Genomic DNA, 23,915 nt, shown 5'->3' on the forward strand with positions numbered 1-23,915 from the left:
GACATTCATGAATGGCCTTAGACCCGAATGGATGATTGTGGTGTCTACTGTGAAGGTCATGAACAATTCAAGAATTACTCTCTAGCAAAACTGGTGGGAATATTAAAGTCACATGAGAGTGTCGTGACTAAAGAAACGAATGTGGTTTCTGGCATGGGTTCCTTGGCCCTAATCTCCAAAGGAAAGAATTCTGCTGAAGAAGAGGAAGATTTGGATCTTTCTGAATATGATCTAACAAGTGAAGAGTATGCCTTGATGGTGTCAAATCCCAAGAAGTTCATCTAAAGAAGGTTCCCAACAAATAAGAACCGAAACTGGCAAGGTAGCTACAATGCCGAGAAAGCAAAGGAGGAACCAAAGAGTGTTTCTCATACCGAAGAACCAAAGAAGGAAGCAAAACTTGGAGGTGACTCGGGCTTTAATTGTCACTACTGCGGAGGCAAAAATCACTTCGCCAAAGATTGTATGCTGAGAAAGATGTCAGAAAAGAATGAAGATGAGGACGAGGAAGCGAACCTCACACGACGATTGGAAGAAATCAAGAAGAAGAAAGTTGGATCTAATAACACTATGAATGCTCTTATTGTACAGGGAAATATTGTTGATGATGAGTTTAGAGGTGTTGAAGTTTGGTCCACTGATTCAGAAGATGAAGAAGTGAGGAAGCCTACTCATGGCAGTGCTTTGTTGGTGAAAGAAGAGGACGTTGCTGGAAAGTGTCTAATGGTGACTTCTGGGGTGTCACAAATGAGAGGCTATACCACTGATGGGGGACTGGATGAAGCGAAGGAGCGAGAAGACAGGTGTTTTGCAGCGAAACCTGTCAGTGAGCAGATCAACAAATGCGATGAGTTGATCAAGAAGGTACAATCTATTCTTGTTTCTCTACAAATTCCCATCACAAACTATGAAAAGGAACTAAATGGATTAAAATATAAATTTTCTAGTATAAGTGGTAGTTTAACTCAAACTCGCGTCACAAACTCTAACCTAACTGATCAAATCAGCAGGGTATCATCGAAGAGTGAGGAGAGGCGTATGTGGATTGAGCAGAAGGAGAAGGAGTTAATTAGGTCTAGGGATGAAACAATTTATTTGCAAAGAGATAATTTAAAGCTTTTGAAACAACGAAATGTTTTTTGTTTAATTGCTAAACGATTATATACCAACATTACTCAATTCCATCTTGATTGTGAAATAGGGAAGAAGATACATCGTATGATTTTACCCTTCCTTGAGTTAAAGGAGGATGAAATCGATGCCGATGCTTATAACTGTGAAAACGTTATTTCTTCTGATGATATTTCTCCCGCTTAAAAAATTGGTCTTGACAAAATAGAGTCCTTCATAAAGTCAAAAGACCATAAGGACATGCTCAAAAATTTGTTGGATGAAAATGACAAATTAAAAATCAAAACCGAAACTGTACAGAAATTTGACTCTTTGAATGCCAAGTTGAGTTCAGAAAATAAAATTGATATTGAAAACACTTTTGAATTCAATGAGGATGATGATATGAGTGAAATATCTATAGAAGATGTGGTTGACTATTCCGAATTTGTCAAGAGCGAACCCGAAACCAACAAAAATCTTATTTCTGAAAATTCTGTTGAGTTCGCTCGTTTATCCAAAGAAAAGACCAAAGTTCTCAAGGAAAAGGCTGTTGTATATCAAAAGGTCCAAACAACTCCAAATCAAGTTGATGCATTTCATGGAGTTACTAAGCAACAGACAGCCGAACTGACAACATTAGTAGCAGAAGATAATGCTGATGGCTGTGATGAGTTTTTCTGGTCAGCACCGATTGATAACGCTGATGAAACAATAGGTCTATCTACGAAAACATCATGGAGAGTAAAAGGAAGGTATGTGCCAGAACCACTTAATGATCCTACACGCTTTGATGTGCCAAGCACAAGTGGTACCAAAACTCCTTCAGGCGAACCGGTCATGATGTCAAGCGAAACCTCTTCGCTAAAGAGTGAAACTCATGCTCAAAGACCAAAGAAAAAGGCCAACATCCACAAAAATCCAAAACAGGTGTTAGAGCGAAAGCATCAACGAAACTTGAGATACAAGAAGAATCTCACTGAAAGGAAACAGTTTTGGCGTTCTCAAAACCCTAATTACGTTCGCTATGAAAAACCCTCTAAGTCAAAGGAGGAAGGAAAAGCAAACTCCACTTCTCGCGCTCAACTTGAAGAAAACAACCGAAAGAAGAGTTTCGGTCCTTAGAATCAAAACAACCGAAAGAAGAGTTTCGGTCCTCAGAATCAAAAACCGAAAACAGAGTTTCGGTCCACAAGGGCACAGCAACCAAAAGAGAAGTTTCAGTCCACAGACGAACGACAACCGAAAAGGAAGCTTCGGTCATCAACATGAGAGAAACCAAAAGGGTGGTTTTGGTCCTAGACCAACCAATGAGAGGAACCGAAGGGAAAGTAGTTTCGGTTCTCAACCAAGTAAGAGCAATGACCGAAAGCTTAACTCTGCTCCCAAGTCTCATCTTTCTCATTCTCACTCTCACTCACAAAATGATCGAAAGGGAAAAGGAAAGCTCTTTCCGAAAGACGAAAAGAAGAAGTCGTTTAAACCCGATTTTAAGAACCAAAAGTCTGCCAACGTCAAATTCTCAAATTCTAAAACTGAACCTAAAGTACTCAAGTCTGATAAAATCAAAGTTTTCACCATAAAAAGAAAAGATGAAACAAACTTAATAAAAAGAACTTTTTAGTTGATGTTTCTCTTACCATTCCTTGTTCTGTAAAAGGCTCACAAGGACCCAAGAAACTTTGGGTTCCTAAATCTGCTTAGTTTTTGCAGGTTATGCGTGACGAGCTGTTTGACGATGAATGGTACATAGACAGTGGCTGCTCGCGTCACATGACAGGGAGAAAGGAAGAGCTAAGGGAATTTCGGTCCCTTCAAGATGGTGGAAGTGTCAAGTATGGTAATAATTCTTTTGGCACGATCAAAGGTTATGGTATGATCACCAATGGTGATTTCTCGATACGAAAAGTGGCGTATGTTGAAGGTTTACAACACAACCTTATAAGTGTCTCTCAACTGGTGGTTGGTACCGGGTTAAAAGTTTCGTTCGATGACGATGGCTCAGCTATTATTGGAAAGAAGACGAACAATATTCTGCTGAAATCGAAGCGAAAAGGAGAGATGTACCCTCTGAATCTTAATCCCATACGAGGGAAACCAGCAGTTTGCTTGCTAACCAAAGCTCACTCAAACGAAAGCTGGCTTTGGCACCGACGACTCTCCCATCTCAATTTCAAAGACATCAACAAACTGGTGCTTGGGGATCATGTTCGAGGTCTTCCTGTTCTGAAGTTCGACAAAGAACATTTGTGTGCTGCGTGTGAAATGGGAAAACAAAGTCGACAAAGTCATCCTTCTGTAGTAAATACGAAAATCATTGAACCACTAGAATTACTTCATATTGATTTATGTGGTTCTTCTTCAATCGAGAGCATTGGTGGTAAATGGTATATACTTGTAATAGTGGATGACTTCTCTCGGTTTACTTGAGTGTTCTTTTTAAAGCAGAAATCAGAGGCCACTCCCAAGCTTAAACTCTTCATCAAGCGGATAGAGGTTCAACTACGGAAGATAGTTCGAAACATAAGAAGCGACAACGGGTTGGAGTTCAAGAACAAAGACTTTGAAGATTTTCTTGCAGAGAAGGGGACATCTCACAACTTCTCAGCTCCGTATACTCCACAACAGAATGGAATTGTCGAAAGGCGAAACCGATCTTTATGTGAAGCAGCCCGAACTATGTTGAGCTTCGCTTCTCTACCTCTATATTTCTAGGCTGATGTCATTGTCGTTGCATGCTTTACACAGAACAGATCTTATCTCAACACACGTTTCTCCCTCACTCTTTATGAGATCATAAACAACCGAAAGCCTAATGTAAAGTTTTTCCACATGTTCGGTTCAAGATGCTTCATCTTCAATTCAAAGGAGCACCGAAACAAGTTTGATGTCAAAGCAGACGAAGGAATCTTTCTAGGTTATTCCTTAACCTCCAAAGCATATAGGATGCTCAACAAGCGTTCAAAGAAAATTGAAGAGACCTATTATGTCACCTTCGATGATAACTATGTCAAGAAACTGAGGACAACCGAAGGTTCTGTGGAAGACATATTTCCAAAATCTGGTCAAGTTACGGTACCAATTTCAAACCTCTTTGAGCAATACATGCTGCTATTTGATGAACCAGAAAAGGCTATTCTCTCTGAATCTCAAGCTGCAGACAACAAGGTAGATAACTTGAAGAAGATAATCGATGATGCTGCGAAGAAAATGGCAGAAGAACAACCAGTAACAACCGAAAACCAAGACACAAGCGAACCTCCAAAAGATAGTTCTCATATTCATGGGGAGGGTTCGTATTTTCCACATAACCAAGATTCACCATTCCAGGGGGAGAGCTCATCATCATTCATTCCAACCGAAAGTCGAGTCCAGGGGGAGAATTCTGAACCTGAAACTGAGGAAGTATCATCATTCGAGGGGGAGAATGCGAATACAAACGATGATGATATTCAGTCATAATTTGAAGAAGAAGTGAATGCTGAACTGGATCCCTCATATGATCCTAGTTACCCTCCTCTCACCAAATGGACCAAAGATCATCCACAAAAACAAATTATTGGTGAGTCGACAGAAAAGGTTCTCACACGATCACAACTGAAAGCGAAACAAACAACACTTCTCTCTAAAGTGGAATTTTGCATGTTTAATTCGTTCGTCTCCAAAGTCGAACCAAAGACGATCAAGACTGCACTCGATCATTCTGATTGGGTACAGGTGGTGCAGGATAAACTCAATGAGTTCGAGTGAAATAAAGTGTGGAGACTGATTCCAACACCAAAGGATGCTTCTGTAGTTGGATTAAAGTGGGTTTTCAGGAACAAGATGGATAAGGAAGGAAATGTGATACGCAACAAGGCAAGATTGGTTGTGAAAGTTACTGTCAAGAAGAAGGCATAGATTACGAAGAGACCTTCGCTCCAGTAGCAAGGCTGGAATCGGTTCTTATTTTTCTTGCCTATGCTGCACATAAGAACTTTGAAGTATTCCAAATGGATGTGAAGCGTGCCTTCCTAAATGGAGAACTGGAAGAGACGGTGTATGTAGAGCAACCACCGGGTTTCGTGAACGAGAAGTATCCAGATCACTGCTACATTCTGGACAAGGCAGTCTATGGTCTCAAGCAAGAACCAAGGGCATGGTATGAAACTCTAACTAGATTTCTCAAAATGTCTAAGTTTAAACAAGGTTCGGTTGACCCAACATTCTTTTGTAAGAAAGAGGGTGACCACCTTATGATCGTTCAGATTTACGTTGATGATATCATCTTCGGTTCCACAAATCCTAGCTTAACAGTTGAATTTAGGAAGTTGATGGAGACTAAATTTGAAATGAGCTCAATGGGTCCTATTAAATTTTTCCTTGGCTTGAATATAAGACAGGGACCCGAAGGCATTTTTATTAATCAAGAGGCTTACACGAAGACCTTGCTTGTCAAGTTTGGAATGATAGGAGATTATAAAGTGAAGGTTCCTATGACGTTTGGTACAAAGCTAACACCTTCTCTGGACAAACCGGCTGTTGACATGACCCTTTATCGTCAGATGATAGGGTCTCTAATGTATCTAACGGCAAGTCGACCAGACATAATGTTCTCTGTTTGTTATTGTGTCAGGTTTCAAGCTAATCCACGAGAACCTCACTTGCTAGCTGTGAAGAACATCTTTCGATACCTCAAGCGAACCTCTTCTCTCGGTTTGTGGTACCCAGCCAAATCAGGATTCTTTGTCCAAGCATTCTCAGATGCTGATCTTGGGGGATGTGGACTGGACCGAAAGAGTACCACTGGAGGATGCCAATTTCTGGACGGCAAACTTGTTAGCTGGCAATCCAAGAAACAAACATGTGTGTCTCTCTCCACTGCCGAAGCAGAATATATAGCCGCTGCATCATGCACATCTCAGGTCATTTGGATACAAAGTCAACTTCGAGACTACGACCTGAACATGAAGAAAATCCCTCTATATTGTGACTCAGAGAGTGCAATTAGGATTTGTCATAACCCAGTGCAACACTCAAAGACGAAACACATAGCACTGAGGTATCACTTTATCAAAGATCATGTGGAAGATGGTAACGTTGAAATTCATTTCGTAAGAACCACTGATCAATTGGCTGACATCTTTACTAAGGCCTTGCCAGAAGCAAGTTTTAATAAAATCCTTCAAGGCTTAGGAATGATGGAAGCTGAATATGTACCGAAATATTTTTTGTCTCAATAAAAGAAGCGAAATAGAGCGAACGCTCGGTCCATTTCAGGTTCGGTTCTTCTGGGAACCGAAATGAACCGAACGCTCGGCCTATTTCGGGTTCGGTCTCACTGGGCTCGGTTCGCTTCTCATTTCTAAATGATGGTTTCGGTTGTATAGTATGTATTCTCTTTTCTCGCAATTTATTTTATGTTTTTCCTTTTATTTTCATAAAATTCAAAAATATTTTTCTTTCTGTCTTAATTCTTTTTCATAAAATCTTATAAAATCCAAAAATATTTTTCTTTTCTGTATAATTTTATTCTCTCTTAATATAATTTGTATATAAGGACCATTCTCAATGATGGAGCTGGGGCAAGTATAATTCTTTATCTATGTACTAGTTAAGTGTCCCTAGAAGCATGCTGCTGCATGTTGACCCAAGCCTCAAAAGATTTTGAGTGAAACCTTAATGACTTGATATATACAAATCATGTCTTCCCAATCAGGCTGTCAAATTCACTCTAATCATGAGCTACCTTACTCTTCTCAAATGGAGTTAAGAGTCTTTCTGCTTAGTCTATCTTTTATAGCAGAGGTACATTCGGCTCTTTAACCACCTCTTATTTATTCTCCATCATACTTCATCTCATAAATGTAACCCTTGAGACTCTCAGCATTACCACTGAGGTTTACGGTTACACTTCTTCTGTGTTAATGATCTTAGTTTCGTGCCACTACGTGCTAAGTGAAACCCAAAATTCAAAACCTTTAAAGCATTGACGGTGAACAATTATATGTTCTAGCTTTCACCTTTGAATTAACGAAACCACTTTTGTGGAAGTACCTTGAAATCTCCTTTTATTTTAAGAGATCCTTATGAAAATGTCTTGCACCACGACTTTTCTTCCCAAAGGATCCAAATTTTAATTTTTTCTGAGATTTCTAATTAACGATTTTCAACAAGTCACTGAATATGTTCCAAACCTACTTGTTTAACAGGCCACATCGGTCTCACAAGTACTTCGTTCTATTTTCGGTCTTATATCAAGTATCGGAAATCAGAATTGAAGCGAAAGCCACCCTTAATAGCCTTATATATAAAAGTTGCCTTTCAATGCTTCTCAACAAGTACTTGATTGTAATTCAACGGGAATCCAAACAAGCACTTTGAAGTCTCTCTTGACTTTGAAGGAAAATATTCGTGCCCGGGATCCACTGCTTTATGTCTTAATTGACATCACAAAATCCCACAAATAGTTTGATTTATTTATTTATCTTTGACACTATCTTGCATGAAAATCTTGAATTTTCCAAAAGTCTTGTTTGGTTATTTATAAGCTATTCATAAATATATAGCTTCGGTTCCTAACGATGTAATGCAGTTATTTCCAAACGAAGGGATGGTTCAATATTAAGCCTTTGGTAATTATGGTAATAAAGATTCGATTGAAGGTTCAAACGGTGACTCAGCAGGAAGTGTAATCGATTGGTGATTTGAAAAGAGGATAAGTATGGAAGGCGCGAGAATTTGAATCGTTACCTAATCATGCGTCATCAGCTGTTTTATCGGAGTTGCTAGTTGTCAAATCACGCCTTTTTAGGCGTCGTTTCCTAAATTAATGGAATCATTGCTTGCGATTTTTCTCTCTCTTCAAAATCGTATATAAGGGATTGATTTATGTGGCATTCTTCTCTACCACACTTCATCTCTCTCAAGCAAAAGAAGGCGATTTAATTTCCACTGTTCATCTTCTTCTTCATCAAGCTTCAATAATGGCAGAATCTTCCTCTGTTCAAGAAACCACTGGACACTCCACTCTTCTCACAATCAAGTCCAACCAGAACTTGTTGATCGATCTTACACCGTTCCTCTACGATACTTACATGTATCAAGTGGTGGAATGCCTAAAATATTCCCCACTCGTCAAGGCTCTCTCAACGGTGGAAGTCGTCCCAATGGCATGCCTCTCCCAACTTTATTCCACTGCTACGTACGACAAAGGTGCAGAGAAGATTTACTTCGACATTATCAACCAGAAAGCTTCAATCTCCAAGAGCCGATTTTGCTCGTTGCTAGGGCTCACTTATGACAAATCCATGGTGAACCCTGATTCCATCTCCACAGGTCAGCTTTTCTCGATGTTCTACAACATGGGGTACATTGAAACCCTAACTACTGTGACCAAGTTTAAGAAATCATGCCTTCCTCCTCAATGGAATGGCCTCTTCACCCTTCTTTTCAAAGGGCTTTCTGAACGAAGTGCAGGATCTGATGGTGCTAGCAAGTCTTTCATGACTCTGCTTTATGGATTGTACCATGGTGTCAACCTTGATTATGGTTTGGTTCTGTGGCTTCAACTTGTCCAAAGTTTGTCATCCTCTTCTCGCCACACAGAAATTTCATGTGCCCGGTTCTGGACCATTATTACTCAATGGGTTATGGAGCGTTATCATGTTCCTATCATGGCAGATTCACTGCTCTCCTCCATTGGTACATTTCATACCACAAACATCATTGTCACTCATCCGTCGAAGTTTCTCTTCGTTGGCTCAATTCCTGAGTCAATGTATGCTTGTGTATCCCCTGCGAGCAAGGTTATTCAGGAGTACAAGAAGCTTCCCCCTTCTGGTCCAAGGGAACTTACTCCTGAAATGATAAAATCTATTGAGGAAGCAGACAAACCTGCCAAGCGAGGCAAGAAGCAAGAAGCGAAAAAGGGGGATAAAGGAGGTCACGTATCAAAGGTTCATACTCCTAAGAAGCAAAAGTTTGAGAAGGCAGCACCTTCCCAGCCCACGCAGAAGAAGGTCAGGAAACCTGCTCGGAAGCTTATTCTTCAATCAACAAGCGACTCAGACTCTGAGTACGTGCCTACTGGTCATAAACACCCCATTCCTAGCGAATCTGAGAGCGAAAGTCGAAAAACTAATATCAGAGGCTCAACTCTTTTTGGATTCTTTGCAAGCAGCTGCTCAGAAAAACGCACAAACAGTGAACACATCTGTTGACACTCTCACACGTTCACTAGAGGCAAAGAAGACACAACTTGAAGAGGCTCGAAAAGCTATTGAAGCTGCTAACAAAGAGCTTCATACTAAAGTTGATGATCGCTTAACTCAACTTGAGGCCGAGCTTGCAGTCGAAAACAAAATCATGGATGAGCTGGACAAGCGAACTTCCCAGCTCAAAATTCAGAATTTAAAGATCCGAACCGCAACCAAAGAGCTTGAAGATTTAAAGTTTGAACGAGAGGTGATTCGAAGCTCAGTGGGTGATGTCCATTCAATCTTGTTGCATCTCCTGGACGCCCATGACTGCATTTTGACTATCTCTATTCGACGCCACTTAGCTGAGAAGCTACGACCTGCTTTGGATATCTTAAGTAGGATTGAGGGTGTTCCGGAGACTAGTGTTCATCCGAAACAAGGGGGAGAAAAGGTTCCACAAGGCAAGGCTGGCAAGGCTAAATCTCAACCCCCTCCAGAACCAAAAGCTACTGCTGAACCGAAGGATAATGTAGCTTCGGTCAGTAAGAGGGAAAAGAAAAAGAAGAAGATTGGAGAAGACGATAAAGATGATGATGATGATATTGAAGACATCATGAAAGGGGATCCTTCTAAACCTGATCAGAAAATCAGGCCTACTGATCAAGAAATTCGGGAGAAGATGGATCTTTTGGAGAAGGAGTTGAAAGAAAAAGAACTCTTAGAGAAAAAGAAGTCCATGTTTCCGGAATGGACCATTGAATCGCTCCAGAGGGAATTCATTGATGAACCGAGCACTCACTGGCTTGAACCTGTTATGTCGTTCGGTCTTAAGAACTCGAAGGATGCTCAATTTGATATGTCAATCACCCGAAAGGCATTTATCTTCCACTACTTTGACTCAACGGCTGTCGTTCCCTCTCCAGACCCGAAGGTAGATCGGGATTTATTGGAGTTTTATCTGGAGTTTGCTCAGCCTCAATACTTGACCTGGAGCACACAGAAGATTACAACGGTCAAGGTATTGAAGCCCTCTTCGGCTGGGAAATTCGTTAATGTTAAATTCAAAGTAACCCGAGGCTCGGATAGCTCGGTCCATACTATTTCCCTGGCTGATCTACCGAACTTGAACCCGCACGACTGGATACTCCTCAACAATATTTTGATGTCCAATCCTCAGGAGTATCAACCGACCATTGATCACGTCAAGTGAATGCTTGTTTGTTACATTCACGAAGTAGCAAAGATGGATCAAGAAATCGTATCTGCCATTCACAAGCGAACTACGATAAAACCGATTGGAAGAACTGGCAATGTGAATGCGATGGTCAAGGGAAAAATCGATCCTAAGTTTCATACAGTGATGTTCATTAGGGGCGAAGGTCAAAAGTGCCTGTTCGCTCTTATTGACAAGCACCTGTTCTCTACTGCTTGCTTGGAGCACATTTTGGAGATCATACATAGGTGTAATCAGAACAGTGAAGCTGACAAGAAGTTGTTCACCGATATGCTTCGTTGGTACATTCAGTTTCGACAGACACTTCTTGCGATCATCCCTCGGCTGTTCAAGGTTGTGAAGAAGGTCAAGGTCACTCAACCGAAGTAGTCTCTCGCCTCATTTGATGCAAAGGGGGAGATTGTTGGGTCTAATAGTGTTGCATCCTTGGGCTCGGTCCTTAGCCCAGTTTTGTTATCCGGTTTGGGCCTGTCCAACCGTGTTTGTTTTATTAGGGTTTAGTATTTAAGGTGCATGTATGCATCCTTTGTGAAATAGCTTTTATGATTCTGATCATTGTACTACAAACCCTAGCTCGCCTCTACAGTAGAAGTTCTTAATCGAGCTCTGCTGAGGCGTGACTACTTTTGAATCATTAAGCATTACTTGATTCTATATCGTGTTCATTCTGTTTGTTTGCTTTTATTGTTTAGCTTGTTGAAGATCTAATCGATCTAAGAGTTATTCAACTCATCATAATTTATTAAAGTATTCATTTTGTAAGAGCTACTCGACGAGTTGGTAGCCCTAACTCATCGAGTAGGTGCCAGCTTGGTCGCAGGATTTAAATGGTCTACTCGACGAGTCCGAGCCTGGACTCGGCGAGTAGGTACATCAGGAGGAAACCCTAATTTTCAGGGTTTGCACCCTATTTAAGCATCATATATGGCCTCCACCCCAGCCTCCATCACCTCCAAACCCTATTATTGAAACCCTAATCCGCCATAAGTGATCTTGAGCTAGTTCTTGCCATTTTTGAGTGTTTTTGTGCATTGTGAAGCTTGTAGAAGAAGTAGAAGATTGAAGACTCAAAGGGGAAGAAGTAGATCCAGGAGCTACACTTCATTTACTGCATATTCTGGTAATCAAGCTTCTAACTTGATCATTCTTCTCTTAGATCTAGTTAACTCCATATTATGAAAGCTTTGGGTCAAGAACCTTGGTCCTTGGGGTTGGGACGTCCCACGTGACTTATATCTCAGATCTAGAATCTAGAAAGGGTTCCATGGCATAAAGGTGCAAGCTTTATGACCATGGAAGCCCCATGCAAGCATATGATCAAGTTTATGGTCTTTTTAGCCCTAAAAGACCATGCATGGAAAGAAAGTTCGAATATTTATGTGTCCAACAGATGCTAAGACCTTAGATCTGGGTTTGTATGCGTGGATTTGAGATTATATGGCCTTTTGGACAAGATTCATGTTTTATAGGAATTAGGGTTTTGTCTAAACCCTTTTAGAAGAGCTATGAATGGGTAAAGTTGGAAACTTTACCCTTAGAAGGGCCTTTCCAGTGGAAAAAAGAGATAAGAACCTTGGATCTAGGAGTTAGGGGTTTAATCTGTTAAGATGGCCAAACAGACAGAAGGACTCGTCGAGTCCATAAGGGAACTCGACGAGTCGTATCGTGTTGTCCCGATTTTTATGACAGCTAGAACTCGACGAGTCGGTTAGGGGACTCGACGAGTTGACTTAGTTGACCACGGGTTTAAGCATCCAAGGACTCGTCGAGCTGGGAAATAACTCGACGAGTTGGGTTGACTGGGAGCTGACCTTGACCTTGACTTTGACTTTGACTTTGACCAGGGGTAAAATGGTCATTCTACCCTAAAAGAGGATTAGCAGATTCTGATTAAGTGTTATTATGGAGTTGATATCCGGAGAGTCGCCAGAGCAGCAGACAGGGATTCCTCGCTCGAGTTTTCAGCAGTCAGTCTTCCGAGGTGAGTTTCCTTCATTAGGAACGGGTCTACGCCACCAAGGTCGGCCCGTATAAGTGATATGTAGTAGCTTAGAGTGGGTGGGGCCCGATGCTTTTATGTTAGTAGCGGAGTGTGGGCGGGGCCCGAATCTCATAGTAGTTAGAGTGGGCGGGGCCCGATGCTTATAATATTATTTGAGTATAGATATGTGATTGATTCGTAGATGTACTTGTTGTCTGTGTGATACTTGTATGCATGTTAGTAGCGGAGCGTGGGCGGGGCCCGAATCTCCTAGACAGCGGAGTGTGGGTGGGGCCCGAATCTCCATGAGAGTGGGCGGAGCCCGTATCTCCTAGTTGCTTGATATTTGTATGGTATGTGGTAGTTTGGGGAACTCACTAAGCTTCATGCTTACAATTTTCAGTTTTGGTTTCAGGTACTTCCACTAGCAAGGGGAAGGGCTCGGGATGCTCGCATGACACACACCATAGTTTCAACCTGGGATGTTTAGACTCTGATATTTGCATATGATTTGATACAGTATTTTGACACGATGTTTTGAGATACATGATTATGGTTTTCTCTATGATGATAGATGGCATATGGTTTTATTATAAATGATTTTAAAACGAAATTTTTGGCCTATATTATTGGGATGTTTCATTTTGTCTCCATTTCCATAGCTTCTGACTAAAACCCGAAGCTGCATCCCAGAAATTCCTCTTCTTATTCAGTCGCCGCTTCGTTGCAGTTCAAGTAAAGCTCCCGGTGATGAGCACCGACATGGCCTCTGGTCTGGTGGTCCGGCGATTCAGAAGAGAAAAAGAAAGGGGGAAAAGAAAGTCAATGAGTTGAGATTTTTGGTGACTGTCGATTGATTTTTGAGAGAAGGTGGTTAATTGGAGTTCACCGGATGAACGCGCCTTGTTTGGAAGAAGAATACCTAATTTTATTGTGGGCCTCATAAGATTGCATAGATGACAATGACAAAATAAAATCTTTATTTAATAAAATGCTAAATAAGCAAAAGAAAATCGGATGACCCCTTCACAACTCTTAAAATGGTGTAATTGACAACAAACATGTAAGTTTACTAATTTATTGCACAGAAAAATAATTTTGGTGACCAAATCGGACAAACATGATAAATTCGTTGAGCTAATATGACATTTTCCTTTTTAAATTTCATTATGCTAACTATTAAGAAATATGGATATGTTTTAGTATTAATCAATCATAAACTTAGGACGAAGGGCATCTCCAACCCACCCCAAACTCCATTTCTTTCCCCATTTCTTCCCCCATTCTTCTCCAACCCTACCCCATTTTCACCTCTATTTTTGGAGATATGAATAGTATTCCCCCATATATGGGGGAATACTATTCATATCTCCAAAAATGGAGGTGAAGTTTGGTTGCCAATTTTAGTCTCTCTCATTTTTATTTGATACATTTCTAGTTTATTTTTTCTATTAATTATAATTTAAATGCAATATTTAATATTTATAATATCATGTTATATACTAATTTATATTAATTAATCATAAATATACAGTTTAATTAGTAGATGAGTGTATTTGACAATATATATAAGTTATAAAAATGAAATATTCTAAGAATATACTTTTTGGGGTAAAAAATGGGATAGAAAATGGAATAGGGTTGGAGATGAAACACTATTTACTCCATTTTTTACTCCATTTATGGGGAAAAAAATGGAGATGGGTTGGAGATGGTCTAATAGAAGATTATCTAATTTGGTATGTTTGGTTGCAGCCTTGTAGGTTGTTGTAATTAAAGATCGTAGCTACTGTTGTAATTTTAACTAAAGCTGAAGAGATAAAAAGTAAAGAATGAAAAGCTAAAGGGTAGTGGAGCATAAAAAAAGTTCTTATCTGCTGAAGTTGTTAGCTTACGAAGTGAAGAGACTAGGATGTAAATATGCTAGGATATATCGTTGCTTTGACAGTGATTTGACACTTTCATCTTGAACAAACCCTCAGATTTCTCTCCATACTTATTACGCCATATTGTTCATATTGGTGTAAAGATATTCTTTTGATTATCATTAATCTTAGTCATGGTGTTATTGACTCATACACATATGAGAGTGAGAGACATTTATAGTTTACATTATTTGTATAGGATTAATGTGAGGTTTTTGTGTGTAAAAGTTACCAAAAGTTTTTTTTCATTAAAAGGATTTTTTTTTCTTTACCAACTTGTGTTCATGATTTTTATGACTAACACAATACTTTTTTCAAGTCAAAGCCACATTTTGTATTTTCTAATGCAAATGCGCCGTTATTCATTTAATTTGTAGGACTTTTGTTTCACATAATAAAATTTCTATTATGAGGGTGTTTTGATAAATTAGCTTATAGCTTATTAACTTATAGCGGTGAGAGAAAGCAGCTTTTGTAAAAATATTTGGATTAGAAATAAGCAATAAACTATAAGCAAAGAGGATGTTTATTAAAATTAGTTTATTTAGCTTATTCTCACCACAATAAGCTGATTATTAGTGTTTCTTATCCAAACACTTAAACTTAGTTTATATCGGTAGTGATAAGCAATAAGCTATAAGCACCCTCTTTTTTCCCTATCCAAACACCCTCTTTTTTCCTTTACACTAACAATAAAAATACAAGAGTAAATTACACGAATGGTCCCTATGGTTTGGGGTAATTTGCACGCTTGGTCCCTAACTTATTTTTTTAAATCTGAAGGTTCCTACTATTTTTTTTGTTACGCATTTGGTCCCTACTGTTTGTTTTTGTTACGCGCTTGGTCCCTGTTTTACCTAAAAATACTATTATTTAAATAGAGAAAAATTGTGGGGTAATTAAAATAAGGTGAGGGGGGTGAGGTTGGGGGTATGTTTATTTAAATAAATTAAAAAATCAATGGCAAAATAGTCTTTTTAGGTAAGACATGGACCAAACGCGTAACAAAAACAAACAGTAGGGACCTTCCGAGTTAAAAAGATAAGTTAGGGACCAAACACGCAAATTACCCTAAACCATAGGGACCATTCGTGTAATTTACTCAAAATACAACATAAAGAATATTATATAATTTTCTTTGACATATATTCCAAACTCAAAATAACAACCATAAAATATAGTCAACACACAAACTATCAATTGCAATCATTAAAGTATAAAAATTCTCCTCCACTTGCAATTTCTTGCATATACAGATATACTATGGTTATTTCATTTCATCGGCTTTTCAAAAGGCCACTCACCGATGTATTATGTATATACCCCAAAACAAAGTAGCATGTCACAAATAGAGGATAACAAGTGATAAACTTGAACCAAAAGCTACATAGAGGTAAAATCAGACCATTACACATATAATGTGTGATAAGTCAAATTGCATGGAAAATTCCAATAACGAGTGATAAACTCTCGGACTCCATGAGGTAACTGTTCCATAAGCTTCCACACCGCTTCTTCAACACATTTGTGTCGTTGGTTATCAATATTGTTTTGCATTGTGGCAAAAACTAATTCCATATTATGCAAATGAGATGTAAAAAGTAGAATGCCAATTTGTTGATCACCATAACTGATCAAAATACATAATGAAACTCCCTTACAATTATGTAGTGCCTGAACTACAAACATACCATATAGCAACTACAAAGGCAAGATCACGTAGTCTTGTAACAACTTAAGCATCATCTTTATCAATTATCATCCATTGTGCTGTAGTTGAACACATATGTTTTTGTTTAGATTTCTAATATAATGAAGTCTCTGTGACTCCAAGAAAAAGAATGAAAGAGAAATAGTAATTAAAGAATAGAAAATAGAGCTTGAAGTGAGTTTTAAAAGAAGAGTACATGAAACCAATACATGTTCAGAATTCGTTTGAGTGAGACATCACATCGGGTGAGGAAGATTCAAGATGATGTAAAGGTCGAAGGAGTAAAATAGAAAAAAAGCCCCAGGCGAGGATCGAACTCGCGACCTTTCGCTTACGAAGCGAACGCACTACCACTATGCTACGGAGGCATCTGATTCTTTATTTCGAGTTAAATATTTTCAAAATAAAACTTCGATGCTTTAGAGAATACATTCTTAAATTTCATTTTCGAATGAGTTCCAATTCAACTACCAGCTAGTATGTTGAAATTTTAAGAAACAGTAAAAATTTTATTTTAGTTTTGAAATTTTATTTATCTTTACTTTTAGATCGATAAGTACAATAAAAATGAAAAAAAAAAAAATTTGATACATCACAAGTTGCCTTTGATGGTTGGATTGTACATATGATTTAAGAAAATGTATGAGATCGATGTGATTGTACTTATATATTAAAGTTAGAGAAATAGAAAATTGTGTCTATTTATCTATTTTATCAATATAAACGTATTTTATTTTAGGCATATTCACCCCAATGATCACATCTTATAAAGTGATATTACATATTAACAAAAATTTTCCAAAAACCCTCAAATAACCATAAATTTCAAAAAAAATTAATTTCGAACTACTTAGTCTAACAAACTGCAAGTCTGAAAATTGTTAAGTACTTCGAAATTTCGGAAAAAAAATATATTGAGAAAAGTAGTTTTGAAAATACATATCTAATTCGAAAATCCATGGTCTAGTTCGAAAATCATTAGTTTTGAACTTGATATTTGTGTTTATCTACGTTGATTCTGAACTTCTTCATGATTTTTAAATTTGTATTTTTGTATAAGAAATTTTTTTTTTTTGAAAAAATTTAAAAGAGAAAAATACAAGGAAGAATATAATAGAAGAATAAAGAATAATTAAAAAAATATTTTCGAAGTTGTTACGTATTTCAAAAATTCATTTTTTGAGCTAAGTGGTTGTTGCTTCTTAGAATACTAGGTGTGAGACTCGTATACTACACGAGTTGATTAAAGAAAGTAAAGTATAAAGGTGTAAACATTAAATATTTTTTAAAATAAATACAAACGAAATGATAAATAATTAATTAATTCAATCTATACTAATAAAAAACCTATTGACATAGTTTAAATAATTGTTCTGAATCACAAATTTCTAAAGACTTCCTTGAATACAACATTAGATGTCATATTGCTAAGTTTATTGTCATTATCTAAAATTAATATTTTAATACATCGTTGTTTTTAACTCAGGACAATGCAACATACAATTGCCCATAAGTGAACAATGGTTGTCTAAAAAACAACCACACCTTCGATAGACATTGTCATTGACTATGGTTTATTGTCATCGTAAAACATACAACCAATATAAATTGTCCTCTTTGAAATGTGAAAGGACATTATTGGAATAAACGTATCATTTCCTATATTACTTCTGGATATTATATCTGCTTCTATAACACGATTACCCAATGTTATAACTCGTAGCATCGTTCCATTAAACAAAACATATTTCTAATCAATATTCCTTAGTAACATAAGTGAAACAACGACTTTTATTACCAACTTATGAATTGACAAACCTATCTATTTAAGCCTATTTATAACATCAGACGGGTATAAACTTTCATCAAAGTCATTGTGAACATAATCTGAGTGACAAAACTATCTGAATTTAAGCATTTTTTTTCAACTCTCGAAAATAGTGATAACAAACGATTGTTTATTTCTTGAACAACTTCATTTTTCGGTGCAATGATTGCTCTTTCTTGAAAAAATATCGGATTCTTGGCATTTTTAAGATTAAAAGGACATACAAATTCAAATAATGAACTAATATGATCAAATGAAACAATAATGAGATGATCATCCGAGATATTAATAATTATCTCGCCATCATTTAAACCACCAAACCTTTGATTCTCTTATATCCAAAAGTCAGTTTGCAAATGTCGATGTTTCTTCAATATCAGATGTTTGAACAATTAGCCTCATGTTTTCCGTTAATCTTAATACTTTACATTTTGATCAAGTATAGGAGGAACTTTATGAAGCACAATGTATTGTCTATTTCCGTGTACTACACATGTTGATTATAAAAAGTTAAATATAAAGGTCCAAAATATTAAACATTTTTAAAGTAAAATTTCAAAATAAATACAACCGAAATGATGAATAAATAAGTACTTCAATCTATACATTGATTGATTAAAAAAATATCAAATAAAAAATAGTAAATATAAAGGATGTATAAAATAATAAGCTTCCAAAATTTGTGAGTTGACCATCTTACCCTCAAAATAAATAACATTCTTCGGAAAGTAACGAAAAATTAGTAAAACTTACAAAATATCCAATATTTCTTTTCGGAAATATGTCGCATTCTAAAAAACATACAACCATTACAGATTGTTATTGGTCTATTTCGCAATCATAAATCATTTTTCGTTACAAATTGTTTTTGTAGATCGTTTGACATATTTTACTATATATAATTATGACTATTGCAATTCAACTTGATGTAATTTATTTTATTTAACTTTTGGTATATAATATTGATGCATATTTGAATATATCATTAAAAATATATATTTAACTTGTGATAATAATATTATTTATCATTTATATTTAATTATTTATAAAGATGAAATCAAGATGATATTTACGGCAACATCATGTTTAAGAAAAAGTTGTTTTTATGAGGCACGCGTTTATATTGTAACATAAATATGAAAATTCCTTAATATTAGGATTTAAAATAAGGAAGAATAAATGTATTTATTGCAATTTACTATCACATAAATTACATTTAATACATTTCATATAAATAGAAATATTATGTGGCTTTTTAATTTTAAAATTTGAAAAAAAAAAACCATAAATTGACATGTAGATATTATTTATTTCAAAAATACCCCAAAATAACAAGTATCAAAATGACAAGTATCAATACTCATAAGAGATTGAGATATGATAGAACGAATCTTAATTTATTAGAGCTCTATTTTTAGAAATTGTGGTTATTAGGCTGGAGGGTGTGGTGCCACCGAAACCGCACTCTCTCCCCCACCACATAAGCGTCATGTCATTTTTTACCACTCAAGTGTGGTTTCTTGCCACACATTCTTTTTTTTTTTTGTTTTTTGTTTTTTTAACTATTTTAATTTAATAAAACTTCTTTTTTTTAACTATTTTAATTTAATAAAACTTCTATTTTAATAAAAAAAACATAATTTTTCATTACTTGAAAATTAAAAAAAAAACATTACATTGCATTACCAAAAAAAAAAAAAAAAAAGTTTGTTCCGCCATTTGAACACACGCAATAGCTGTATCAAAAATAGTCTGAAATTCTTCAGAAGATGAAGAACATGACATTTTTTAGAGTGTTGATTTTTTTTAAAAAGTTTTTTGAGAGAGAGAGAGAAGAGATTGTGTTGTGAAAAAAAAATGAAGTTAGATATGTATATATAAGAAAGAAAAAGCAAAAAAAAAAAATTAAATACCCAACAACCGGTCAATCCTCCCAATTTCCCATCCACCAATCAGAAAACGCGGCACTTAAGGACCGCACCAGACCGCGGTCTGGGGGCGGTGTTCTTGGTTGACGTGGCACAAACTGCGGTCTGGGACCGCGCCCACACCCTTCAGCCTTAGGATGCATATCTCTTTATTTTATGTGCATGTAACCAATTTAATAAGTTTTAAGAATAATGTGCCTTATTATTATATATTAATAGTCTATTTATACATGACTTATTAAGAAGACTATCTATGTGTATGTTATATGATATGTGTATGTTATATGATAGGAGGATTCAAAAGTTTTGTCCATTAGGACATTACTAGATTATAACCCGCGTAAAACGCGGGAGACATATAAAAAATACATATAAAGTTATAAGAAGCTGACACAATAAAAAAAAGATTAAGTAACATAAAGAGACTCCGTGTTATTGATTATATTAATTGTCTAAAAAAATAAAACGGAATGTCTGATTATCTATAATCGTTGAAGGATCTCTTTGTAGACAACATTTTTTGTTTTATTGGTTGGACGACCTTCCTCGTCACATATGAGTACCTTCAAGCCTTTTGCCTTGTCACACAAGAAACAGATACATATAACTGACCATGAGTGAAGACGGGTCTACGCAAATACAATCCAACAATTGATAATGATTGTCCTTGACTCTTGTTAATGGTCATATCATAACAAACAGCTACAGGGAATTGCCTTCATTGAAAACTTAATGTGATTCTTTTATCTGGCGGAGTTAACTTCATGTGAGATATATAATTAGTCTCATTGAAGAATCTACCAACTATAATTCATGCCTCAGTCATGATTTCCAAGCCTTACTATTTGTAACCTACTACCATTGCATAAACCTTTGGTTTGGTCAATATTACGAAACAACGTGATCGGAACACCTGTTTTTAGTGTAAGTTTATGGTTGGGAATTCCAGGTGCCTTACAGGCATTTCCAGAGAGTAAATTGATTCCTCAAAACAATCTGCTGACTCTGTCTCATATAAAGAATCCGAACTCAAATAAGTTTTCCATTCATCTGTCATCAATCCTAACATGTAGTCATTTATAGCATCAACTTATTCATTTGTAGGGACCAAAATAGCTTTATCTTGAAAATATGATGGATCGTCAAGATGTTTTTCAAAAGACGGATAAATGGTCGATACAATTAAATTAATATGGTCACCTGTAGAGCTAACGATAACATCTTCTGGAAATTCAACTTCGGCTTCACCATCATTAGTACCACCAATATTACCTTCACCAATTTTAAGAATTCATTCAACAAATGCTTTTGTCTCATCCAAATAATTAGTTGTACAACCAAACTGAAGCCTCATGTTTACTGTTAAACGTAAAACCGTACATTCACGCCATATTCTTGATGAATGTAACGATACCTGCACAATATCGGAACGATCGCCTCTTTGTATTACTGGAAGAATTTGTCTAAAGTCACCTCCAAATACATTGGTCTAGCCTCCAAATGGTTTATTCTTGTCCGATGAACGGATAATGTATCTAAGTGTCCTATCAAATGCTTCAAAACAATGACGATGCATCATCGGAGCTTCATCCCAAATGATAAGTTTGCCTTTTTTCAGTAGTGCACCAAGATCGTCGTCTTGCGTGATTGAACAAAATTAATCCTCGTTCAGGTTAATAGGTATATTAAACCTTAAATAAGTTGTCCTACCACCAGAAAGCAAGAGTGCAATAATTCCACTTGAAGCAACGTTGATAACAATTTCACCTTTGGATTTAATAGAAGCATACACGGTCTTCCAAACAAATTTTTTCCTGCTCCTCCATAACCATAAAGGAAAATGACACAACATTTTTTGTTGTTAACCGCATTCATAATGATGTAATAAACATTTTTTTGCTCGACATTTAATTTTGAATGCAAATCTTGATGCTCAACTTCAAGAATAGGGGGTCATAGCTCAATAATGATTTCTCAATGTATGGCAACGTAAGGTTGAAAATTGCATCCTCATTTAGCTTCATGCCTGAAAATGCAATAAACCATGAAATTAAATATAGTTGTACATATGTAAATGACTTTTGTTAAGACTTTTTAATGACAGAAAATGATGGAAAATTATTTTGCTTTCTTTCTCTGTTTTACATGCAGAAGGTAAAAATGGTGCAAAATGAACAATTTTTTTTGTGAAATGGTAAAAAAAAATGGTTGATTATGCTTTACGTCAAATTTGTGCAAAAATGTCATTTTTAGAGCAATTTATGGCAATATACTTCTGTTAAAGGGGCATTTGTATATGAACAATAATGGGGCTATTTTGGCATCAGGTTAAAATGTTGGGGAAAACGAAATTTTACAGCAATTAATAGCAATGCACTTGCATTAAAATGACCATTTAATTATGAAGTAAAAATGTGGGTTTTGGCTTTCTTATTTCATTTACTATAATACTAAACAGACAAAATAATGACCTTTTGTTCATTAGATTATATCCTATTTATTTAAAGTTGAAATTACTTTCTTTTTGCAAAAAAATTTGATTAGTTTTAATTAAAATTAACTATAAATTAGTGTATTTACCTGTGACGCCGATTTCTTGTTCACGAACGTGAATGACATCATCTGAAAGACATTTATACGTCTCTTTAAAAACATGAGCATGCCTCGATAAACTATCTGATGTAATCGACATAACAAAGAGAGACTTACAAAAAGAAGTAGTGACCCAATGATGTGTTTCGTTTATTGATGAAATGTACTCTCTATATCATCATCTGATATTGCATAATAATTTTGGAATGTAATATTGTTTCCTTACTTAAAATGTCTTATGTATGGTATGATATCAAAGGTAAAATCTCTCAAATATAATAACAAAAACTAGATTATAATCCGCATTAAAAGTGGGGGAACGCATTAAAAAACAAACAAACGTCTATAGATATTGCATAATAATTCAAAAAAAATTATGGCTATTGGTATTATTGAAATGTGTAGAAGATACACTGAAATCGATAGATATCTATAACCATTGAAGGATCTCTTTGTAGACAACATTTTTTTGTTTTATTAGTTGAACAACCTTCCATGTCACATATGAGTACCTTTAAACATTTTTTACTTGTGACACGAGAAACAACTATATATAACTGACCATGAGTGAAAACAGGTCTACGCAAGTATAATCCAACATTTGATAATGATTGTCCTTGACTTTTGTTAATGGTTACAGCGAAACAAATTGCTTTGGGGAATTGTCTCCGTTGAAACGGAATGGAATTTTTTTATCAGGGAGGGTTAACTTTATGCGAGGTATATAAGTAGTCTCATTGAAAAATCTGCCAGATATGATTCGGGCTTCAATGACGTGTCTTCCAAGCCTTACGATCTGTAATCTAGTACCATTGCATAGTCCTTTGGTTTGGTCGATATTGCGAAGTAACATGACCGAAACACCTTTTTTTAGTATAAGTTTATGATTGGGAATTCTAGAAGCCTTAAAACCATTCAACACATATGGCGAGTATACCGATTCCTCAAAAGAATCTTGTGCCTCAGTCTCACATAAAGAATCTAAACTCAGATACGTTTTCCTTTCATCTTTCATGAATTCTAACATGTAGTCGTTGATAGCATCGACTTCTTCATTTGTAGGGACCAAAATAGCTTTATCTTGAAAATACGATGGATCATCAAGATGGTTCTGAAATGATGAATAAATAGTGGATACAGTTGAATGAATATGGTCACCCGTAGAGGGAACGATAGCATCTTTAGGAAATTCAACTTCAACTTCACCATCATTAGGGCCACCGATAGTACCTTCACCAATTTTAAGAATCCATTCAGCAAATGATTTTTTCTCTTCAAAATCATTGTTTGGACAGCCGACCTGAAGCCTCATGTTTACATTCAAACGTAAAACTGTACATTCACGTCATAATCTTGATGAATACAATGATGTCTGGACAATATTTGAACGATTTCCTCTTTGTATTACTGGAAGAATTTGTCGAAA

General features: G+C 36.3%; 1 non-coding gene across 1 annotated transcript; it reads right to left on the minus strand.

Moving 5' to 3' along the window:
- Nucleotides 1-16,437: 16,437 nt before the first annotated feature.
- Nucleotides 16,438-16,509, minus strand: TRNAT-CGU (transfer RNA threonine (anticodon CGU)). Its single transcript has one exon. It is a non-coding gene; the product is annotated as a tRNA-Thr (tRNA).
- Between the last annotated feature and the right edge of the window lie 7,406 nt (nucleotides 16,510-23,915).

Source organism: Lactuca virosa, chromosome 3 (assembly GCF_052849685.1).
Source record: "Lactuca virosa cultivar CGN04683 chromosome 3, Lactuca_virosa_CGN04683_v6, whole genome shotgun sequence".
Taxonomy (NCBI): Eukaryota; Viridiplantae; Streptophyta; class Magnoliopsida; order Asterales; family Asteraceae; genus Lactuca; species Lactuca virosa.